General features: G+C 34.8%; 1 protein-coding gene and 1 long non-coding RNA gene across 7 annotated transcripts in view; one reads left to right on the top strand and one right to left on the bottom strand.

Annotated features, from left to right (window-relative positions):
* The window catches only part of kirre (kin of irre), a 112617-nt gene extending 91745 nt beyond the window's left edge, over positions 1–20872 (bottom strand). The window contains exons 1-3 of one of the 6 annotated variants that reach the window (XM_073978060.1): positions 20279–20871; positions 19478–20058; positions 18453–19320 (exon numbers count right to left, since the gene is read on the bottom strand). The gene's annotated coding sequence lies outside the window, so the exon portion shown is untranslated. Of the gene's footprint in view, positions 1–18452 lie in introns of all 6 variants that reach the window. The other 5 variants (XM_073978062.1, XM_073978058.1, XM_073978059.1 and 2 more) reach the window with 5 other exon arrangements.
* Positions 1–23489, top strand: part of LOC141399392 (uncharacterized) — a 132375-nt gene extending 108886 nt beyond the window's left edge. Inside the window, exon 3 of the long non-coding RNA XR_012411835.1 lies at positions 23247–23489. This is a non-coding gene — a long non-coding RNA (uncharacterized lncRNA). The remainder of the gene's footprint in view (positions 1–23246) is intronic.
* The last annotated feature ends 1528 nt before the right edge of the window (positions 23490–25017 follow it).

The raw sequence follows: 25017 nt of genomic DNA, 5'->3' as shown, positions 1-25017 counted from the left end.
TTAAAAATCATGGTCATATTGGTTGTATGGACGTTGTAGCGGAACTGATAATTTTTGGGTATTGTGTTTTTTGGCAAATGTTCCCAAAACTACGAAGTAGTAGTAGTAGGCACCCATTTTAAATTATGTTATATAATACTGCCTAAAAGTAGGCAGCTATTTTTACTGAAGTTTTTATAAATATCAACTCTCATCTGATGTAAGAGCTATTTAATTGTTTCGATTCCACGTTTCATCTGTATATATGAGATACCAATATTATCATTCAGTTACATTCTAATATTTCCGCGTGTCTGCGGTATCCTCATATGGATATGTATAAATGTTCAATGACTCTATATGTGTGTATGTGTGGGCATGTGGCTATGATTCTGTGCCATGCACGCTTGATTGTGCATTTTAAATATGTAGACGAGAGAGATATGTTAATGTTATGTAAATGATATTTCCACAGTTTGGTTGATTTCATTCGCCCGAGTCTCTTCCATGTGGAATGAGGGCGTATAACGAACATCATAACAATTTCCAACAACATGAAGATGATAGTAAAAATAACAGTTTAGTGATTTAGCAAAAGAAACAACAAACAACAATCCGTTGGCAAATGGTCAACCAAGCAATGAACCCAGAAGAATATCCCGGATCCATTACCATGAAAATTTTATGGAAAATTGCGACATTTTTAGTTTATAATATTGCACAAGCTTGGCCTCTACCCAACCACCACCATACTCTCCACATTGGTTGGGTCCAGTAATTTATACATTTTGCACCTTTTTTCGCATTATGGTCTTTTGTGTTACTCTTGCTGATGTTTGTGTTGTTTTCGTTTTGTATTATAGATACCATTATCCTGTGATGTCCTTAAACAGACGTTTGTATTTTAATATTGAATAATGTTTTGGGACCAGGAATAACAAAAGCGAGAGAAAAAAAAAACAGCAAAACAGGAAATAAGCAAAACTTTTCAACAACTTTGTTGTTCCTTAAAGTGGGTATGCGTGCGTGTGTTTGTGTGTGGGTGTGCGAATATATATTGTTGAACCTCCTGCTTGATTCTATTGTCCATTTATTGCAAAAACTTGCTCATCACTCACTAAGCCAGCCGGAAAAAAACGCATAAAAAGTCAAACTTGTCTCCAGAGATTTAAGTCATGGCCTTGTTGGAAAAAATATATAGAATACGAAATCTCTTCTTTATTTTTGGCCAGTTATAAATATCTGGGTATTAAAAGTTCATACCGTAAGCGTTTTACTTGTTGGTCATTTCGTAACAATGTTTATGTGTACAAGTGTGGGCGGGAGGAACAAAACGGATTTTTTTTTGTGAGAAATTGAATTTTTTTCTGAGAATGTTTATTATGTAAAAGTGCCACTAAAATGGGGAAGTTGTTGCAAACATACAAATTTAGAATAGTTCACCAACTTATAAAGAGTTTTAGGAGATGTATACCAGTTATATGTTATATATTGGTGCATATTTTATGGGGTATTGAAATATATTGCATACTTTCAGGAATGTTGCAGACTCAAACCAATTTAAATAGTTTTAAGAAAATGTCTATTTCACGTAAAGTTTTGTTAAAATACATATATGTATTTCCCATGAACATTCCCGAAGGAACCAGGGCGACTTCTCTCATGTCAATGAGTGCACCTTGATTCATGTTCGTCCTTTGGTATGGCCGAGTCCGAACCATGTGCCTAACGACACCCCTTGTACAGAAAATTTTCCCGGCCGAGGTTTTTTGTTCCGCCGCTGTGAAATGTAATGTTAGCTGGGCTAAATTAAACTACATAGGTCATTCATTAGAACACTGAATTGCCAAATTGTTGTGTAATTAATTTAAAATTTTCAAGATTAAGGTGCAAAATTGACGAGAGCGCCATCGAGAAGTACATTTTTGAGGCTCAGTCGGTTTGCCTCCAAAAGCATGCAATCACACAGAAACAACAATGCGAGCTCCTAGAAGTACGCTTTTGTGCTTGTCCCTGGCATACTTTTAGGAGCAAATGGTGTAATTTGCAAATAGAACAAATGATTTTAATGCTGGAAAACATAAAGGGATTCTAGCAGAAGTCATCGATTGTCTTGACACGTTAAAGAATAAGTGAGTGTCATGGACAAGCTTTCATATTATTTAACATGTGTTCATAACAGAGATGGAAGTTTCCAAAACACTTAACTTTTTTCTGTTTATACCGCGCTTTTTGTGCTTGGCTAAGAAGTTTCCGAACTGCCCTCGTAATCTAATCATTTATTTACAACATCGCAAAATCAGGTTCACGTGAATATTGGACAGATTTTTTTGTTCTGCGAGTAACAAAAATTTTAATTCGTATTATGCAGAAGGTTAGCGAAGGAGCCTCTAACTTTTTGAAAAATGTACATGATCCATAAAGATCTCTCTAAATGTACTAACTTTAGTTAAGCTGGTTATTCTATTTAGGTTGCTCTCAGATTGTACTGACAGTTTTAATTCGCTCCCGTATTCATACTCGCTGGCTGATGCATAGACTGTTCCAGCATTCATTTGTAGAATGTTCTACAATGATTTCGCGACATGCTAGTCTATTCACATACAAACAGACGGATGTATGTAAACAAAAAATGGACCAGAGGTAATAAATTAGAGAGAGTAGAAGGGATTGGGAAGGGAAAGATTACACGGTGCCGAACTAAGAATTTTATGAAAGTACAGACCCAAACGACAAGAAACCCTAGTTGGGTTTTGTTGTATCAGATCCAGCTCGGATTTTATGGCGCCATCTAAACATGATTAAATATTGAGTTTTTAAGGACATTTAGGGCTATATCTCTGAACCCAATGCGAATATTCTTCTGACCTCTGAAGCAAATTTGTAGATAAGGACAAGACTAAAATATTTGGAGAAATAATGAACTCGAAAAACTAAATTTATTGCATCAAATATCAAAATATATATTTTAGAGTTTCACACCGTTAATTTTTTCTGAATATTTTCTTTTGGAAAAATATTCCCTGGAATGTAATACACAACTCTTCAGAACATGTTATTGTTGTAAAATGCCTCTATGCTGTTGTTTTCAGTAAATTTTTTAACGACAATTTAATAAAAATATCAATAATGTAGTGAAATCCGAAATGCGAGAATAAACTGTTGGTGTGAACTGTATTTGAAATACGTGTTGCAAAAGATATTATGCTTACAACATGAAATAAGCATTTTAGAGTTTCAGAATGTTCTAAAGAATTGTTGAGAACTTTATTTGAAAGATTTTCGCAAAAGGTTACTTGGTTCAACTCCCAATAGTTTAGCCGATACTGACCAGAATTTCAGCAATTATGTAAAATCTTCTATATTTTATAGATTTTGATGCCCTAGATGGAGTTTTTCCTATGTGGGTTTTTCAAAAGATTAGTTCTACTGGTTTAGGGCTACAATGTTGCTAAAGACAGCAAGGCCAAAGGTCTATTCGTTTCTGAGATAAAGGCCTCATAAATGCACTGCACTTTTTTTAGATTTAATCCGGTTAGGATGATGCCATAAAATCCGAACTGGATCTCACAGGACAAAACCCTACTAGGGTTTTTGTAGTCTAAATATGTACTTTCAAAAAACTGCATGCTAGAATTTGTTTGCATTTTCAGTGTTGCAAAGTGTTATTAGACTAAAAAACTAAATGATGAAAACAAATATTAAACAGAGAGAGAGAGAGAGAGAGAATTCAATAAAAACAATAAGGAAATAAACATGGGAAATAGTAAGTGCAATTCTATGCAGTAGTTGTTGTTGTAAATTTGATGTAAATTAAGAAAATGTTTAGTAAAAATTAAAAAAAAACTAATAATCGTTCAAATTAACACCAAGTTCATGATTTCCTATTTGTTTGATTGGAAATAAAAGCAATACAAATATTTTTCAAAGAACATAAGTTTGGTCGTAGTTCGGACGAACTTGTATTCGAATCGTCTTAGTGAAACAGGCCATTAATTTTACAATTAAAAATTTTTAAATAAATTAACTTAAATACACCGGTTGCTTTCGTAGAAATAACACATTACATGACTGTCCAGACGGGGAATAGGTAAGTGGACTTTAGAATTATCGTTTTTTTTAGTAGAATAGTCGAAATAGACTTTAAATGACGATGTGCGATTTTTTGACCAACGACTTTTTATAAGACACGTTTTAGATTGACAACAATATTTATAAAACTTTGAGTTGGCGAGAAAAAAGTGATTTTTTTCGTTCGATCCTGGGTTAATAGCGAAAAAATCGAATTTTTAGTTTAAGGCTAAAATCGAAAAGTCGAGTTTTGCTTTCGATTAGGTATCCCTGTTACTTTTTTCTGTTTTTCTTCTAAAAAGCAAATTATATTTCTTATACTAAAATAGAATGATTTTTGCGGAGTTGCGGACTAGGAACTTCAATAAGTCTCACAATCGTCCATACAATATTTCAACAGTGTTGCCACCTATAAATTTAATGGAGTTTTCAATGTTTTGCTCATGTTGTCTAGTCTCTTGGTTGGTCTTGTAAGTATCTTTACACGGTCCACACTTACTAGTTGCTAAAACTAGAGCTAAAAAATTAACAGTCTACTGATTACTATTTATACCTAAAAACAAATTAACTACCAGGATTGTCATAAGACTAGTTTTAAATTTTAACAATTTCTCAGCAATATTTTTCACAAAAGTATAGCCAAATCCCGGCTATAGGGCAGTCAAAGTAAAAAATCAACAGAAATTTACTTCATTCTTTTCCAAAAACCAGATTTCTCTCAGGATCTCTTGCTCTCAAATACTCTTCTTGGGATCTCTGGACCCATAAAATTATGCAATCCCTCTTAATGCAAATAAATTTATTTTCACAAGTGACCCAATAGATCTTTTCAGCCTGCCTTTATGTAAGCATGCCTCATTTTCAATAATTTTTGTTATGACAACATGTTGCCTAAAAGTATGCCCCTACATTTCCAATTTAAATGAAATTATTTCCTTTTTATATGTTTGTCGTAAAGGCATTAACTTCATGTCTGACTAACGACTAGCTAGCAGCTAGCTGATGATGTTATACACTTTATGGAAAATAGTTACTGTTATATTTTGTTGTTGTTATTCATTTGCGGAGGTGTAGGTGTGTATGTCGCCTGTAAGTTTATTACATTTCTTGTAAATAATAAAACAACTAAATAAAGCTGTTTCATGCCTTTTATGTACTTAAGCAAAGCACTATAAAAAGGCACAACGACGAAGGCGAAATAACCAACAACGTAAATAAATGGTCAACATTATTTTAAGAAAGTAACAAAAGTTTGTTGCTATACGTTTTTATTTTATTTAGTTTCGTTTTTTTTTTCTTTTTTGGTTTTTTATTTACAGGTTAATATATCAGTCTGTAAGTCATTCCTTTTAGTTTAACTAAATAACTTAAAAAAAAACAACAAATCTGATACAGAAAAGAAGTTATATACTTTTTAGTGGTGGGGTGTTAAAAAAATGGTTATTTTCCAAAAAAGAAAGGTTTTGGGGTGGTACAGGTTTTCCTTTGAACCCAACTTGACTATTTGTGATCATTTCAGTTAGTTCGTTCTCTGTGTTTGTGTGTGTTTGAACCTTGTAATTGGCATGAATATTTTATGATTTTCGGGATATAAAATACAGTGATGGCCAACAATAGGAAAACTCATTCTCCTGCTGTTGCTGCCTTTCGGGTCTTTGTGTTGCAACTTTGTGCGAGTGAAATGTTTAAAAATGTAAAGTTACGACTTTGTGTAAAATGCAATGCAAAGAAAGAAAAGGTTTTGTTACCCGTTGTTCAAAGTCCATTGTTTGCAGTTTTATGATGAGCCAGAGAGTGAACGAATGGATGAAGGAATAAAGGATGTAAGGAGGAATGGGAGCAACACGAAACTATCATCCACAATTGGGTGGTATGGCATGAGCTGCCCAGCAATTGTATTGCTGCTACATGATGTTTTGTTAGACTTTTTCCAACTAGTCCTGTTAACCCATGTTCTATACTGTGTGTGAGTGTGTGTTCGTTCTCATAGTTTTGTGATAATTTCAATTTGAGTAAGTTTAGTTTTTACTAGTTTAGTATAACTCGATTTCTGGCACAAGTGAAAACGCGTAATTTTACAACTTTTTTTCGCGGCATATCAATTCTCCCCCTCCCGCTCTGCCCGCCCTGTGTCAACATTTACGACATCTTGGTTAGCTTTATCCAGCAAGATTTGCTGTCGCTGTCGTTAAAATAAGTTCAAAAAAGTTGTTTCTCTTCTTTTCTATATTTAAGGACATAAATATTTCAAAAAGAAAACTACAAGTGAATAGCAAAAATGTTGAACAAAGTTTTGTTTTTCAGCTTTTTGGTCTTTGGTAAGGTACGCGAATGAGAATATCCTGCTGGCCACGTTAAGTGGACACATTTTAGTGTACTTCTTTCTACTCCTGGGTAGATGGTTGATGAACTTGTTTTGCTTTTCTTTTCCACTTTCAAAGACACTATGATTGCCCAGTGATAAATATAAATGAACATGAAGAAGAATAAGAAAAAAAAACGAAATGTTGTTGTCTCTTAAAGTAGAACAGCAGCAGCAGCTTTTGGAGAGTGAATGACCACAGAAGTTATGCCCTTAGGAGCAGTATAAGAAGCATAAAAAAGCAATACTTGGCACTCATTTGATCTTGTTGCTGTGGTTTTTTTTTGTACTTTTTGACTGATTTCAAGTAATTAAGTTAGTTTGTCCCTACAACAACAACAAAAATGTGTATGGAAACTATTTTGAATTTTTCAATATCCAATTAGCCTGTTAAACTTTGAAGGTAAAAACAACTTTATTTCAAAATTACAAATCTATTTAAAACTTGATGAAAAGTAGAGTTTTATTTATTTTTTCAATGTAGGCATGAGTATATCAGAGATAATTTGATTGAGTTGGCAAGTGTATGGAAGAAAGGGATAATGTAATTAGGTTAAAAGTCAAATAATTTAACGGTAGCAGACATCCCAGTTAAAATTTTTATAGAAATTTGCCGATTTCTCCAAATTTCTCTAAGAAATCGGACCGATTTTCTGAAAGTTTTTTTACGAACCTCTGCACATTTTCTAAAGAATCTTAAGAATCCTCGTTCCGAATTCGTTCCAATTTCTAATCGATTTTCTAAGGGATTTTTTGTTCGGTTGTTTTTGAAAATATAAATGCAACATATAATAATTCAAGCATTGATAGTTTCACAAAATAATAACAACAGGGAAAATCATTGGAACCTTTGAAATCTTCCATAAATAGCGCATTAGAAGAAAGTTGTCTCTCAGTGGGGTTTGTTCTGTTTTGTGTCAATGTCAAAGGCGTCAGCGCCCAAGAATTTTTTCAGAAAATCTAAACTTTTCTTCGAATTTTTCCAAAATTTCTTTCCTAATTCGGACCAATTTTCTTCACCGATTTCCCAGATTTTTTTTCCGAATTCGGACCGATTTCTTTCAGAAATTCTAAATTTTTCTTTGAAATGTCACAGAATTTTCTTCTGAATTCGTCGCAGAACTCTAATATTTTTTTAGAATTTCTTTAGAAAAACTTTCAGAATTCGGTGACCTCGTCCATACAACTTTTGTGCTGAATTAGGCATTAGAATCGAACATTTGTTCAAAGATTCTGACCGAATTCGGAAAAAATTTTAGCTGGGAAAGTGTAGTGGAAACATTAAAAGTGATAACATCAGGCGAAATAAAGAAAATTCTGATTAAGATTCTACAATGCTTTATTGATATTATTCTCTTATAGACGCAAGACTTTATTTCTCTACCAAGCACACAAATTTGCTCTATTCAGATTACTCTCTACTTATACTTTACTTCACTGATGGTTTTAATTCGCGGTCTGAATTACAACACAACTCGCCCACCAGCTACTCTCCCGTATTTATTTATAATCGCTCACTGTCTGTTCTAGCATCCTCAATGTAGAATGTTCCACAATGATGACGCGTCATGTTAGTCGATTCGCAACAACAACAACAAATAGGTCAGAGGTAATAAAATAGAGAGAGTGGTGGAGAAGGGGTTACAATGAATGACGTCACAATGTATAAGCATACCTTAATAATCGAAATAAATATGAGAGAGAGCACAACAAAACAATAGCAAAATAAACACGGAAAATACTGAGTTAAATTTTATACAGTAGTTGCGTTTTTAAATTTAAATAAGATAAATGCTTAATACAAATTACGGTGCAATTTAATATTCTTAAATCAATGGAAATGTCTTAAATACGTCCCAGTTGCTTTCGTAACTATTTTAAGATAGGCAGCTTTCAATCCGCATAATAAGAACTAACCGGACTTCAAACATATGTGCGTTCTAAAACCATTATTTCGATCATGCTCTCCTCGTTAGCATAAAGGCGGGGGGTATAAAAAAGAAGTAACAAATCGTTAAGTTTGGTCGGGCCGAACTTTTTCCTTCCACCACAAAATATTCTTAACGAAAATGTAATAATGAGTTTTCTTTTCTGTCCACAATTTCAGGTGCAAAAAAATTTTCGACCACGTATACCCAAAATGCCTAAATTACCTAATCTAAAAAATTTATTTAATCAGGTGGTACCTTATAATGGAGGCTATATCAAGGTGTGGACCTATCTTGCGGGATAGTTTTATAACTGCAGGGAACCTCAAATGGGGGCTATACCACAACATGGACCTTTTTTGCGGAGAAGTGTTGAGAAGACTAAGAATGTCAAATGTCAAATTAGAGATAGTTCGCTGAAAGTTTTTAGCTAAAATACCGAAAATCGGGATGTAACGTTATATGGAGGCTATATGAGAGTGCTGACCAATACTAACAATTTTTGGTGGAAAAGTTTTAAAACTGCAGGGAACCTCAAATGTCAAATTACGGGTAGTTCTGTCAAACAATGTAGCTAAGACCCTCGAAATACCGAAACTCGGGAGGTACCGTTATATGGGGCTACGCCGAAACATGGAATTATGTTGACAATTTTTGGTGCAGACGTTTCGTGACCACTGAGAACCTCAAATGTCAAATTACAGCTAGTTCGGTTAAAATTTGTAGATAAAACGCCCAAAAATACCGAAAATCGGGAGGTACCGTTATATAGAGGCTATATCAAAATATGAACCAATCTTAACAATTTTTGGAGAAAAGTTTTATAACCTCAAGTATAATATTACAGCTAGTTCGGTTAAAAGTTGTAGCTAAAACCCTCAAAACACCGAAAATCGGGATTACTGTTATATGGTGGCTATACCAAAACATGGACCTATGCTGACGATTTTTAGTGAAGAACTTTCGTGACCACTGAGAACCTCAAATGTCAAATTACAGCTAGTTCGGTTAAAAATTGTAGTTTAAACCCTCAAAGTAAAGAAAATCGAGAGGTACCCTTATATATGGACTATACCAAAACGTGGGCCTATATAACCCATTTTCGAACTTGACCTGCCTATCGAAAAATACACTCTGGTGATAAAATATAGCGTTCTAGCTTAATTATGGTGGACTCTAGAGTGCTTACAACAGACGGACATGGCTATATAGACTCAAAATTGTATCCTGATCAAGATTGCAAATTATTACTTCAATGCGTTACGAACGGAAAAACAAACGTATCTAACCTCTATACTATGGTGGAGGTTATAAATATATATATGGGGCTTTCTGAGTGAAATCGGACTCTTTTCAAGAAGTAGTTTTTGATTTCCTTTGATTTTTTGCTGTATTGACATTTCAGAATATTTTGAGAGATTTCCAGAGATATAGCACCTTGAAGAAGTCGAAGAAATACTCATAACTTCTTTAATATTGGTCCAAATAGAAGAAATGTTTTTTCTTTCTATTTTTTAGCAGCTATCTAATAACAAAAAACTAGAAAAAACTGAACAGTGATAGCTATTCGAATCCCACTATATGTTTTAAAATTTTTGTAAGTACTCGTAGATGAATACAGACAAGTTTAAAAAAAAATCGAAGAGCACAATCATTGATAAAAGTTGATTTTTAATATTAAATCGTGAAAATTCGACACAAGGCTACTGTGAATATTCTTCTCTTTTTTATTAGATAGCTAAAAAAAAAAACAAAACAAAAATTTTCTATTTGGATCAATATTAAATAAGTTATGATGCATATAGTTTCTACAGAATTCGCCTTTTTGAGGCGCGAAATCTCTGGAAAAAATCTGAAAATATACTGAAATATTTTGCTGATGAGCAGTATCTCCAAAGCACAAGAAATAAAGGAAATCAAACCCCACGTTTTGAAAAAGTGTCCAATTTCACTCAGAAATCCCCATTTATAATTATATTTTCCATAATTTTCAATTGACTTAAACAGGCAATTAAAACACGTGTCTCATTTTATATCGAACATTGTTAAATCCCTCAGTAACACAGACAATTTACCATAATTATCATTTCTTTTGTTTTGTTTTTGCCAATTATTGGCTTTCAATACGATCATAAATTCAATTATTCAATTCTTAAGAAATATTCCAAAAATACATAAAAACAAACAACAGAATTCAAAAAGAACTAAGAAAACGAAAATCCCTTTACAATTTATCTTCCTTTTTCTTCTTCTTCTTCTTCTTTTGGACTCGGTAAGCTTTGAACAACACAAGAAAAAAAGAAAAAAAAAAACGTTGTGATTCTTGTTTGTGTTGTTACTTGGCTATGTAATTAAAATTTAATTCCAAAACAAAATTCAACCCAAACCAACCAAGAAGCAGGATAGCATGAAGTTGCAACTTATTGGGCTATTTCCTTAAGGGAAAGACACAAAAAAGGAGAATAAAAACAACACACACCAAGAAGAAAAAAAAAATAATGAAAAACAACAAAAATTGCAATTAATTCTGGTCTTTTGTTCTAGTGGCGGCAACAGAGTCCTTGTGTTTTTCTTCGTTTGGAATATGTTTTATGTTTCTTTTATTTTTACATTACGTTTCCTTATCCGGCTTTCTTGGTATTGCAAATGCTTTTTTACTGTTCCATTTCCATTTTTCTACTGTGTGTGTGTGTTTTCTTAAGCCCCATTAGAACCTGATTCCATGCAAATAATACATTGTGTGTGGGCAAATTGAAGAGCGAGCATATGCCAAGGAAATTCCCAGTACCAAAAAAGGAATCAACTTAAAAAAGAAGCTTTATTCATATGTATTCATAGAATCGCACACAATACAACAACAATTCAAATAATTGACTTTGATATAATTTGCAGTCATTGTTATGCGTTCCAATAGCAAACATGATTAGTACCACACAGCTCCGCCACCACCTCCATCAAACAAGTAACTACTTCAGTAGTTTATTTAACCGAAAAGCAGAGAATTAGGACTTTCCTTGTTTTGAAAAAAGGAAATAACAACAACAACTTGAGGAAATACTATTGGCAAAATGCGATTGCCATTACTCTGCTACTTTTTGGCTTGAAGTGTTTTTACCATGTAATCGTTATGAGTTGGTAGGTACTATACATTCACCACTATGCTCGAGAATTCCTCCTATACAGGGGCCCCGAGGGTATGTCAAGAACAGAAGAAGAGTTCTTGATTGTACGTGAATTTGCTGTTAATTTGATTAGAAAAGTTTTGCTACTGCTACTACTAGTGGTGCTGTTTGTTGTTTTGTGAGTAAGGAAAGGAAGAAAACAACAACTACACAATAACAATGTTTTTTTGTGATGATAAAGTATTGGAAATGGGGTACATAAGTGGAAGATAGTGGGGGGATATAATTCAAGTGTGATATTATAGATTATTGTGTGATTTTTATACCCTCCACCATAGGATGGGGGTATATTAAGTTTGTCCAACTCTAGTTTTCATATGTTTCATAAATCTAAAGTGAACAGTTTTTCATTACTAGACATCGGACTTTGTATATTTTTCAAAAATTCAATTCTTAAGTGATTTTGGAACCTTATGTGATCCGGATCGTTCAATTGAACGAGATTGCCCAACTCTAATGAAAACATCAGGCAAAGAACCAATTTATAGTCATTATCATGAAAAATTCGTATTCCAAATAAACCCAATAAAACCACGTCCTTTCCATAATCGTTAAAGATTTATCAAATTGTTTACTCATCTTCTTTTTTCCCCCAACATTCTCCCCCATTCGTTCCACCCCAATACAGCAATTATGTTTCTTGTTAGTTGGCATTACTTACAAAACAACATTTGTTGAGATTTATCGAGGTCAAATGGAAAAATTGGCGACAAAATCATCATCAACATCATTTGTGCCTGCCTACAAACATATTTGTGCATTGCACTGGCACAAGCCAAGTGACCTGATGGTTTTCTCCAACATCGTCTCATCATCACTTCAAGGTAAAACTGATTGGAAAAAAGTGCGCGTGCCAGCATATTAACGAGGCGGGGAAGATGGGCAATATTCAATATCCGATGAGAAAACTTTTAAGTGCCTTAAACTCTCTGACAAACATATTGCGGTGATGTACAGCAGCAACAAGGACGACAACAGTTGTTGTTGTTGTCTCCAACAAAAGTTAGGTGCTTTTGAAGAAAATATTCACTTTTTAATGGAATGAAGAATTATTGCAAAGCAAAAAAAAAATGTTAAGTTATTCGGGTTCAGAGTGGAAGACTGTGTGGAGGCTAAAGAACTCTTGTGCCATGCCAATGAGAAATGAAAACTTTAATAATGGAAACAATGTTCAAATGGAAATTTTTATAGAGGAAATATAATCATTATTTAATTGTTCTACAAACATACCAGATGGGACAAGGGAGACTTCTCTAATATAATCATATAATCATTATATTGTCCCAAAAGTAATCCAAAGTTTATATTGGTATGCATACCCTCCACAATGCTTTCCAATTCATCTAAACATCTTAAATGTGACATTTTATGGTGATCGGTTATTTCCATAGTAATTTGCCCGAATATACATAATTATGTTCCCACGAACATTTATTTATTTATTTATTCAGTCTATGGAAATTACAATCTTACAGACTAGCTTATATTATTAGCAAAATATAAATCTAAAATTTCTTTGAATATTCTCGAAGGAAGAAGACAGACTTTTCTTATATTAATGAGTGTTTATTAGCTCAATGATACAACCTATCTACAGAACGGTTTGTCTTAAGACATCACTTGTAGAGACTACATTACCCTGATGGGGAATATTGCGTTTTAAGGGGTTATGGCCACTTACAAATTTTAAAAATCGAATTTTTTATTTTTTATTTTTATTTTTATTTAAATTTATTGTCTCATTTTAAATTACACATAGAATAGAATAGAATTTTGAGTCGATCGGTCATAAATTAGCTGAGATATGAGCGTTAGAGAGAGAAAAATCATTGTGATTTGCATCGAAGTTTTAAACGGGGTTTTCTCGAAATGACATTTTTGAATGCGGTGCCCACTGTAGCTCGAAAACGGATGATCCGATCTTAATATCTTTTGGGGGATTATTATACATATAACAACCTTGTACTTACGCGAGAGAATTAAAAGAATGAACAACTTTTTTTGACTGATTTAACACATAAGAAAAACTCCACACGGTGTGCCTTAACAAATTTAAATGGAAGGTGCTTACACCTCGGAAGTTTTTGCTGATTCTGAAATTACAATGCTCGTAGATGAGAAATATCAAGAAACAAAAAAAAAAAAAATCGCCGGAGGGATTTTAAAATAAATCGCGATTTAAGTTCACATTTTTAGGGGTTCTTAAGGTTTTCACGATTTTGCTTGGAAACCGCGAGTTCTATGTAAATGTAAATGTTGTAGCAGAGAAAATTCTCCACAAGATTGGCCTTTATGATATTTACGTAGGTTTTACCGTTTTTGAGATATGGAAGTTCAAATTGGGACAATGCACTGACTGTATTGTCCCCTTATAAAACAATGTAATTACTAAATTATAGATAAGAAATGTGTTAATTTGAGTTTCATATTTTCACATATTTTGAATCAAAGGGGCGTATACGTTCAGTATACACTGTCGCTTGGGATATGAGATATGAATTTTGCTGTCCACAACGAGGAAAACTTCAATCTGAAAATATGTAGCTACGGCAGAGCAGAATAAATTTGAGTGGGTGGCATACAAAATCAGTTTAGCTTGTAATTAAAAAATAAATCATTGTTGCATAATATTATATTAATAATATTATATTAGGTTAACTGCCAACAGTGATCTCTAAAAGTTGAATTACAAACCCTCAAAATCGGTTGCAGAACGCGGCCTAAGCCTTCAATATATCATTGGGATCAATACATTGATCTATGTCAGCAATTTTTGTTGAGGCCCCCAAGAAAAAAACAAGTACGTTTGGAATTAATCCGTTTTAGCCAATTAGGAGTCGATTTAACTCTGTCTGTTTGCTGGTGAACACCAAAACTCTTGAAATAATCAACCGATTTGGTTCAAAACTAGGTCACCGTTATATCTCTTTCAGACATAGTTCATATGGACAATATCGGTCGATTCATTCGGGTATCTTTCACACAAAATTCCAAAATTTTTCGCAGAAGTGCAGACTCCGATAATTTTGATTTATTGTGCAACTGGTTGTCCCCACGACACCTATTTTAACGATAAAGTGCTGTGATAATTTTAGATTGAATTTGTTATCGAAGGTAGTCATTGTGATTCTGATTAATACAATATAATTTTTTCGTGGGCAAGTCTATGCTTCCGCTCGAAAAATCTTATTAACTAAATTGAAAGGTTGGCACGATAACGATCTAAAGCAATGACTCCGAAAATTCAGATGCAGTTCAGCCAGCGAGTCGGCGCATTCCTTCAAATACCTTTTCCGCAAAATTACAACACTTTTTATACCCTCCACCATACCATGGAGGGTATAATTAAATTTGCCATTTCGTTTGTAACGTATCGAAACATTCTGCGGAGATCGCATAAAGTATATAAAATTCTAAGTCGAAATAGCCATGTCCGTCTGTCCGTAAGTCCATCCATCCGTCTGTCCGTTGAAATCATGAAATTTTGCATAGAAGTTTCTACTATTCTTAGGATGTTTGGTATTAAAAATTTGCTATATCGGTCCACATTTTGATATAGCCCCCATAGATCGGTACCTCCCGATTTTCGGTATTTTGAAGGTTTTAGCCTCCTTATAACACCGATATGGCTGAAATTGGTAATTTAGTAAATAGCTGAAAGTGGTGTTTAGTCTTCGTTGGTGCTATAAAACTTTCCATATGAAATTTGTCGGTATAGGCCCTCGTCTTTATATGGCCCCCATAGATCGGTACATTCAGATTTTCGGTATTTCGAAGGTTGTGGCCTCAATATCCCATCGAAATAGCTTAAATTTTGTAGTTAGTCTTCGTTGGGGCATTAAAATTTTCCACTTAAAATGTGTCGATATAGGCCCACGTCTGTATTTTGAAGGTTGCGGCCTCAATATCCCGCGGAAATGACTGAAATTAGGTACTTAGTCTTCGTTTACGGTATAAAACTATCAACCTGAAATTTTTCAATATATATGTCCAGATCTTCGTATATCCTTCATAGGTACCTCCCGATATTTTCAAGGTTTTAGCCTCGATATCCCACCGAAATGGGTGAAATTTGGTATTTAATCTTCATTGGTGGTATAAAACTTTTCACCTGAAATTTGTCGGTATAGGGCCACGTCTTTATATAGCCCCATAGAACGGTACATTTAGATTTTCCGTATTTTGAAGGTTGTGGCCTCAATATCGTACCAAAATAGCTTAAATTTGTAGTTAGTCTTCGTTGGGGCGTTAAAACTTTCCACTTGAAATTTGTCGATATATTCCCACGTCTTTATATGGCCCCCATAGAACGATATCTTCCGATTTTCTGTATTTTGAAGGTTGTGATATTGAGGCCACGGAAATGGCTGAGATTTGGTATTTAATCTTCGTTGGGGGTATAAAACTATCAACCTGAAATTGTTCGGTATAGGTCCAGATCGTCGTATAGCCTTCATAGAACGGTACCTCCCGATTTTAGATATTTTCATGGTTTTAGCGTCAGTATCCCACCGAAATGGCTGAGATTTGGTATTAATATCTTCGTTGGGGGTATACAATTTTTCACCTGAAATCTGTTTGGGTAGATCTACGTCTTCATATAGCCCCCAAACAACGGTACCTCCCGATTTCCGGTATTTTGAAGGTTGTAGCCTCAATATCCCAACGAAATGTCTAAAATTTTGTGTTTAGTCTTCGTTGGTGGTATACAGCTTTCCATTAGAAATTTGTGGGTATAGGTCTTCATATAGCCTCCATAGAACTGCACTTACGGTAGGTAGAAAACGTCCACACAGAGAATTGTCAGTTTAAAGTGTTTATCATCAGTTAAAATATTATTCTCCTCCAAGGAATTACATTTACTGTAGATGAAGAGCTTAGTAGTTACTAATTGTTCATATTTGCTTCAATACAGTTCGTGGTTGAGGGTATAAAAAGTTCGACGGGGTCAGACTTAACGCCGTTCTTACTTCTTTGCTTTATTCTAGTTTAAGGCCACGTCTCCGATTCTTTGGTTAGGCTAACATCCTCAGACATATTAGATGTTGTTGTTGCTAGACAATTTTCGCAATTTGGAGCCCCTATTTATACATCCAAGATTGCAAATTTGCATTTGTGAATTTCAAGTTGAAGCTTTTTATTTCCAAAGACGACTCATTTGTCCCCCTTCTATTCCACAAATCAATTTTTCAATATTACATTCATATTACAGCCAATGGCTTTTTTTAAATCTCATAAAATCAAGTTTGCAACATTGTTCTTTCGTTAAATTTTGGTTAAAATCTAGTTATCGGCTGACTTCCGTATCGTCAGTTGCTTTTCAAATGACTGAAAATCTGCGAAGTATTATGCTTCTTAACGCCGTTCTACTCAACAACTGCGAAGCTACGTGCTTCAAAACGTCAAAAATACGCATTTTTAATGCAGGTAAACAGCAAACATGTATCATTTTTTATTTCTGATGCATTTAGTTGCATTTTCGAGGAACAATGTATGATTGTGCAACTGAAATATTTTGACGAAGTTTAAACAACACAAAACAATTGACGATACGGAAGTCAGCCATCCTGTTTTTATTATGCAATTGTTGTTAACGTGAAAAATCGTCATTTCAAATCATCAAATCGTCATTTTCCAATTTTGAGTCAAAAAATCGTCAAATTCGGCAACACGGGGCTGAATACACTTAAGAGCTAATAGTGCGGTTACACTAGAGTTTTTTGCCGGGTTAACCCACTTCGAGAGGATTTATTTGACGTTTGCGCTATGGAATTGACATTTGAAATCCAAACCCACTGGGTTAATCCAGTTAAGTGTAACCGGGGTATAATTCTCTGGCCTCTTTTTGACAGCTAAAAATACTAAAGATAAGTGCAAAAATTGATTTGCTGTCACACAATGCGTAAAAACTAGTTTTGGCAGCTAAGACCAAACCGACCAAACTTTAAAAATACAGCTCAATTTTAATATGCTCAATCGGCGGCACAGTTTTTTTTTTGGCAAAAACGAACCGTTTTTATGTTTATTTTAATGTCAAATGTTTCCATAAATATATGTACATTAGGGTTATAACTTTTTTGATCCTTTTGCATGTAGAGCATGTAATTTTTTCTCTATCGCCAGAGAAAATGAATTGAAGTTCAGTAGTGCGAAAGTTACAGACTGTTTTTAATGACTTTGCCTGTGAGAATCGTATTTGTTTTCTATAAATATATATTCAAACAAAGCAAATTTAAATTTTTTAAATAGAAAAAAATATCAAAATAACACCTAATCGAACTAAAACACGCGTTTTCGTTATCAAGTCAATATTCCGCACATGGTACTGGCGTGGTATTTTTTTTGGTGATAGCCCTAACATACATGGTATGGGGTCAATGATATGTGGCCTCTGTTTCGTCAAGTAAGAAAAGCTGAAATGAACCCTCAGAAACACAGTAGTTCATAGCGCATTGCAAAACGTGGAGGGACAGTTTGAAAAATATATTGCTTTCTCTTGACCATTTTGCCAGCCTTGCCCTGAAAAAATTGATGCTTATTTTCATTCTGCAACATATTTGCATTTCAGCAGAAAGCAAAAAAATTCCCATGATCCCCATAGGTTTTCAAAGGATACAGCTTTAATTCTCAATCAAAATGTGTCAATCATCCATGTCCTATAAACCATAATGGAACTTAAGCTCTTAATATGAAAAACAGTTTTTTTTTTTGCAGCTTTAGCCTAGCATTTTCCTAACTGTAGCATTTCATATATCATAGATTAGTTGTGAATTCCGGGAACGTATAACAAAAACGTAATACCCCCTGGTGATTGCAAGCAAAAACCAAACTATTCAAATGTCATGTCATTCCGCACTTTGTTTTTTTTGTGCAGTGTGTGTGCAGCTTATCCCCAATAGAAATCTCATTAGGAGGAGAATTGGAACTTACCATAAATTTTTGAAGTAGAAAAAAATCCAATTTTAATTAGAAGCCGGAGTTTCGATGCCTGCTGCTGATGCCTTTGTGTAAGCGTAACTTCCTTTTGTAGATATGGTGATGTTTTTCAATTTGATGAACTGGTTTTGGCGATGCTGATGCTGCTGATGATGCAAATGTTGTCGAAGAAACAAAAATAAAAACTCTTTATCCAATCAAGTTTATGCGTTGTGTTGTTGTTTTTTTGCGCTTAGAATAACATGTTATTACAGAATGGCGACTGGTGTTTGGTTTGGTCTCCTTTAGGCCATTAACTTTTGCATAAATGTTGCACCCAATCAAGTTAACAACCTCTGGAGCAAACTAAACGCTTAACAAAGATTTAAGATGCACAAAACAGGTGCATTTGCTTGCCTGGCTGGCCAGGCTATTCACTGATTTATTTGGATTGAATGAAGAAGGGGGAACTTGTTATTTGTTGGCTGCCAATGTAACCGGTTCCAAAGGAAACGCGGTTTAGCTACTCAGATGCTTTGGCGTTTGTTTAGATGCTATGGTTTGTTTGTTATTTTCTTGGCTTCTTCTTCTTTGTCGTTGTCTTTACAAATCTTTTACACTTGTGGCAGCTTGTCTTTTGCGGTTACTTTTAACTTGTTTGTATTTTTTGCTGTTTTATTTTCTGGTTTTGTTTTGAGATTTTTTTTCGAGAGAGAGGGAATAATTCTGTTTTGTTGTTGTTTTTAGCTTTAAGCTGTTTTGTAAACGATTTTATGCGGATGATATGTTTTGGGATTTTTCTTTAGTTTTGTGTTTTATATTTTTATTTATCTTGAGGCGAATTTGTATTGATGTTTTGTTTTGTTTTTTTTTTGTTAATTGACTTTGTTTTCAAATTACATTTACAAAATATTTATTAATTGTTGTTGTTGTGATATGTTTTGTTTAAAATTTTTTCTAAATAGGTTTATTTGGTTTTTATTGGGCCAATTTCTATTTCTTTTTGCTTATTTTGTTTTTCTTTTCTGATATGTTTTCACCTTTTCTACACAATTTTCACCACTTTTCAGATTCAGCCAAGTTTCGCATGAGAGTCCTCTTGGCCACACTCACACATTGACCATGGCAGAAAAACGGAAACACGAACTCACTAAACGATGAACAGACCTTTGTTTTATATAGGACTATAATATATATGTATGTATGTAGCAGTGTGTGTGTGCGTGTGTGTTTTGGCACTGGACAATATTCAACTGGCAAAAACGTGTGTTGGAAATGCCAATAAACTTTGAGAACTTAAACACTTTTCACTTAACTTTTAAACAATTTTCATTTTTCTTTAAATTTCTTGGCTTGGTTTTTTTCAGATTCTCCTTCGTTTTCTGGTTCTCCTTCGACCACTTCAAGTGACTTCAAGGGACTGTTGATATGCACAGGGATTTTGTTTTTGTTTTTGTAAAAAAAACTTAGACATGAATCACTTTTGGAAACTTATCCATTAATTTCCTTCACTTTTCACTTTGTTTTCATCACTTTTCCACGTTTTGTTTTTCATTAAGACTTTTAAATTTAATATTTCCTTAAGGAATTTTCCTTTGACAAGGATATGTATTGCATTTCTCTTTAAAGTATTAATTTTCTTATTTGTATGTATTGGCGTGTGTGTGTGCGCTTTTATTCGCGTATAGGTATGTTAAAGTTGTCGCTTTTATTGAGGTGAATGATTATATGAATGTATGCGTTTGTTTGTATGTATGTGTGTATAAGTGTAATTGTGCGTGCTTTTTTTCTTGTATGTGTATGCGTGTGTGTGTCTGTGTCGTTTTTTCCTTTTGTCTTACTGTCTGTCTTGCTTTGGATTTTCATCAGTTGTGATATGTTGGTGTGACAATTGAAAAACGGAACGGAAATTCACGCGCTCTGTCAAGGAATTCGAACTGTTTTCAGACACGGAGGAACACGTACTAAAACTTGCTTTGTCTACAATGGCTGGATGGCTGGCTGGCTGGTTGGTTGTTTGGTTGGCTGTCTGTTTGCCTTTGCTGCTCGCTCATATTTTCCTACGTTCGTGTTCGTGATGCGCGTCTACGCGGCTGTGTGAGTGTGTCTTATTTGCCTGGCTGGCTGGCTGACTGGATGGATGGCTAGCCAAGGCAACGACATCGGAATTCCATAGCACTGGGCTCCTCTGCTTGCAGTGTGGTTAGAACAGAGTGCCACAGTCGCAGCAGCAGCGTTGGCCCCACTGCAGCAAACAGGCGATGAACAAAAATCAAAACAATGCTGCAACATAAACAATGTCGCACATTGCTGCACATCGTCAACAAAAACAAACGACAAGAGATCTATGCACGGTTCTCCTGTCTGTACCAGGCACAATAATAAACAGATAATTCCTTCACACTCTCTTGCCACCTTCCCCATAAAATCCAATTGGCTCCATTTCTTTCTCTCGCCCCCAAAAAATTCGAAACAATCTCCCCGAACGAAAATATTTCTAAGTGAGTAAATACTGTGCGGAGCGTGTTCGTGTGGATTTATGTGCAAAAACCGTATGGCACACAAATGCTGTAAGCAGTACTAAATAAACAACAGCAACAACAATAAAATTACGCACTCGTACTTAATCCTACACAGCCAAACTCACTACGTTAGATGGCCAATTCTACCTTGGAGATTTAGGGAATTCATTCACAATTCTGTTTATGAAGCACAGAAATACATTGGGGCTCTCTATTTTCTGTCCAGCTTATAAGCAGAGATTCCTGTTGTAATATAAACAGACGTGTCCATAAGCACACGTTTATGTGTCAAACAAAACACAAGTTTAAACTGCTTCTTTATATCCTTCGTTGTTTGGCAATGGGAAAAGTCTTTCACACTTATTTCTTGAGCATGCCTGAGCATAAGGCGCGTGCCTGAGCAAATGAGAGTTGTAGGTTCTCTCTTCTCAATGCTCCACAATAACAGCACCACATGGGATTAAGGATTTTTTTCAGATACCCATTCTCATAGAAAATAGAATAATTTCTACATTTCTCATTTGGAAAAACATCTGCAGACCGGCAATTTCCCAGTGTTGAAGTGAGTGCAAATTTTACACTCACCTTATCTATAAGATTGTCTGTATTTTTCACAGCCACATTTCCAATTAGAAAGAGCAATCTATTTGATGTTACAGAGAAAACTGTTTGTAAGGAAAATTAAAAGGAAATTCACCACGCCAAGAAAGTGAGAGTTCCGGTAGACCAACGACCATAGCCACCGGCAATTTGTTCATTGCTGTTCACCTTTATTTTGTATAGTTTTACTCTTTATTTCTTCCATCAAACATTCAGTTGTTGTCGTGCTTTTTTTTTGTTAGTCTGTCCAATGTATAATTAGATCATGAGTGGGACAATGAGCCTAAAATAAATCGTCTATATTGTTGTTGGTATAGCTGCAATTTGACCTTATTTTTTCGTTGCTGCGATGCGGCATATAATAAATGCACTTGGTTTTAAAGGTCATATTGTAGACTTATGTGTTTTCAAATAATGCTAGAAAAGTATATATTTTTATTCCAAGACAGACAACCAACAATAGATTTGAAAGCATTTTGATGAACGTCTCAAAGTCAGCTATACAATTTAAAGGATATTAATGAAGCAAATTCGCCACAAATGCCGCCATATATTTGGTGGACAATTTAAAAAATGGGTTCGTCCATTATAGAATAATCTATAGATGAGAAAACAATTTGTTATTCATTGACCGTGTCATGTTACGAGAGTATGCCATGTTCATGAATTTGATCAGCAAATTATCATATACCAAGGGCGGGAAACTCAGTTTCTTCATCTTTTGTTTTAATAAATTTTCTGGAAATATCATATTATCAATATATACAGATTTTTTGTCGAATTGTGTAAAAACTATAGGCAAATAGAAAATAATAATAAACAAGTAGGAAAGCGTTAAGTTCGGTCGGGCCGAACCTTTTATACCCTCCACCACCAATTTCAGCCATTTCGGTGGATTATTGTGGCCACAACCTTCAAAATACCGAAAATAGGAAGGTACCGTTCTATGGGGCCTATATGATGACGTGGACCTTTACCTACAAATTTCTGGAGGAAAGTTTTATACCCCCAACGAAGACTAAATACCAAATTTCAGCCATCTCGGCGTGATAATGAGGCCAAAACCTTCAAAATACCGAAAATCGGGAGATATCGTCCTATGGGGGCTATATCAAAACGTGGACCTATATAAACCAACTTTGATAGGAATGTTTTTTGGCCTCTGGAGATACAAAATACCAAATTACAACCAATTCGGTGGTAAAATGGCGCAAATATCTAAAAATTCCTTAAAAACGACGACGCGTCATTTTGTATGGGGGCTATACGAAAGTGCCCGCTTTCAATACATAGCCCGCTTTCAATACCAAAAGTCCTACGTACACATAATAGATTTTCCCAAAATTTCATCTACCTACGTCAATCCGTTCGGACGCTAGAGTGATTTCCACAGACGGACAGACGGATGGACATCGCTATATCGATGTAGAATTGCACGCTGATCATGAATATATATAGTTTGTGGGGTCTACAATGATTATTTCGAGTAGTTACAAACGGAATGACAAACTTAATATACCCCCATCCTATGGTGGAGGGTATAAAAATTGAAAAAAACCCACTGTGCAGGCTAGGGTAACATTTTTCGCGATTTAATATTAAAAATCAATTTTTATCAGTGATTGTACTCTTCGATTTCCTTGAAATTTTTCTGTTCAAAACTACGATTAATTACAAAATTGTTTAGGTTTCCGTTATTTTTGCAGTATTGGATGCTTGCTTTTTTACCTTCTCTGGATCATTGGTGGCACGTAAAATTAAATCCTTAACAAAATAACCCCGACTCGGTACGTTAAGCATCAGCCGTGATGTGTTGCGTATTCTTTGCAAGACATTTTGCGATTGATGTATGTTGTGATGATGTGCCAATAGACCCGGTTGTGAGGAGTTAATTAAATGTTTGCCATTTTGTTTGGAATGTTCATGAAGATTACAAAGAACCCATTGTAAAGGTAATGAAGATCTGAAATGGATTATGAGATTAGGAACAGTCTCTAACACAGTGTTATTTCATCAGGGGTACAATATAAGGTAATCTTCAACTTACGTTAAATGCAATTCAATGGTATGCTCCTTGAAGAATCGTGACAACGGTATAACATAGGTATTAGGTTTAGGTATTGTAAATAATTTTCTATCAGTGTGAAAAATTTGTTATTTTACAAAAATAAATAAATAAAATTTTCTAACATTTGCTTTGTTGTTTTATTTAAGAATTTATCTTAAGTATCCTTAACTGCTTCATTTTTCGTTTTTGAATATGGTTCTTCAATTATTGTACCAGCTCGCTATAGGTTAAGCCATTGCATTTTTCAAATTCAAATCCTCTTTCTAATTTAAATAATCATCTTCAGAACTAAATATCACTTTAATATTTGGTAGGTTAGGTTAGGTTAGGTTGAAAAGAGGGACGAGTAATCGCCACATGTCCTGGTGGACATACACATAAGCCATGAAGTAGGCCTGTTGTGCGCTCTAGTGTAAGTTTTTTGAAGAAGGGGACTCTACTATAATTTATTTAAGGAACTACATATGTTCCCTTAACAAAATCCCGTAATTGTTTTAGGTCGTCTACAATTACCTGATTAAGATCTGGTATTGTGTCGTTTCCAAAAAACTGGGATCTGATGTTTGCGAAAGCGGGGCATTGGCAGAGAAAATGCTTCAATGTTTCATCATCCTCTCCACATGCCCTGCTTACGCTGTTGTCTGCACAGTTAATTTTTTGCAGATGAGCTTGTAAACCCAGGTGACCTGTAAGAACACCTGTAAGTCTACTCAACTCTGCTATACCTAGCAGTAATAAGTTTTTAGTTTTTTCCTCATTTGGGTCTCCCCATAGGATTTTTGTGGTTTTCCCTAATTCCTCTCTATTCCATAGGGCTAAGTGGGCATTTTTTGCCCAAGCTTTTAACTCTAGCCGAGACGCGTTTAGTGGCTTTGCGTTCGCTAAGTTTACGGTTGCCAATTCCCTTCCCTTTTTTTGCCAGAGAATTTCATTACCTCTATTCCCCGCATGTCCCGGTACCCATATTATACGCACCGTGCCATGCAGAGTATAGCTGTTGATCGAATTTACACAATCCAAGACTGTTTGTGATTTTACGGTCTTGGATGTTATTGCTTTGATTGCAGTTTTACTGTCTGTAAGGACGTTTATTGTTGGCATTAAGCAAGTTCAGACACTCTGTGATCGCTCGAATCTCCACTTGATGGACCGTATAGTGATCCGGCAATCTGGTTCTTCAATAAAGAGACCCAGTCCCGTTCTCCCACCTATCATGGAGCCGTCTGTATAACAACAGTTTCCAGTCGGCATTTGTGCTAGATTTCCGCCGATCCACGAGTCTCTGTCTGGAATTAATGCCTCGCATGAGGCAGCTACAATTGTTTCAGGTATACGGTCCGATACAATGTTATCCATCGACTCTCCCGTTGTTACCTGTAGAATGTTTTGG

Source organism: Musca autumnalis, unplaced genomic scaffold (assembly GCF_047663935.1).
Source record: "Musca autumnalis isolate F117 unplaced genomic scaffold, ASM4766393v1 scaffold_3, whole genome shotgun sequence".
Lineage (NCBI taxonomy): Eukaryota > Metazoa > Arthropoda > Insecta > Diptera > Muscidae > Musca > Musca autumnalis.
The sequence above is the reverse complement of the archived record's forward strand: the minus strand, read 5'-3'. Positions and strand labels throughout refer to the sequence as shown.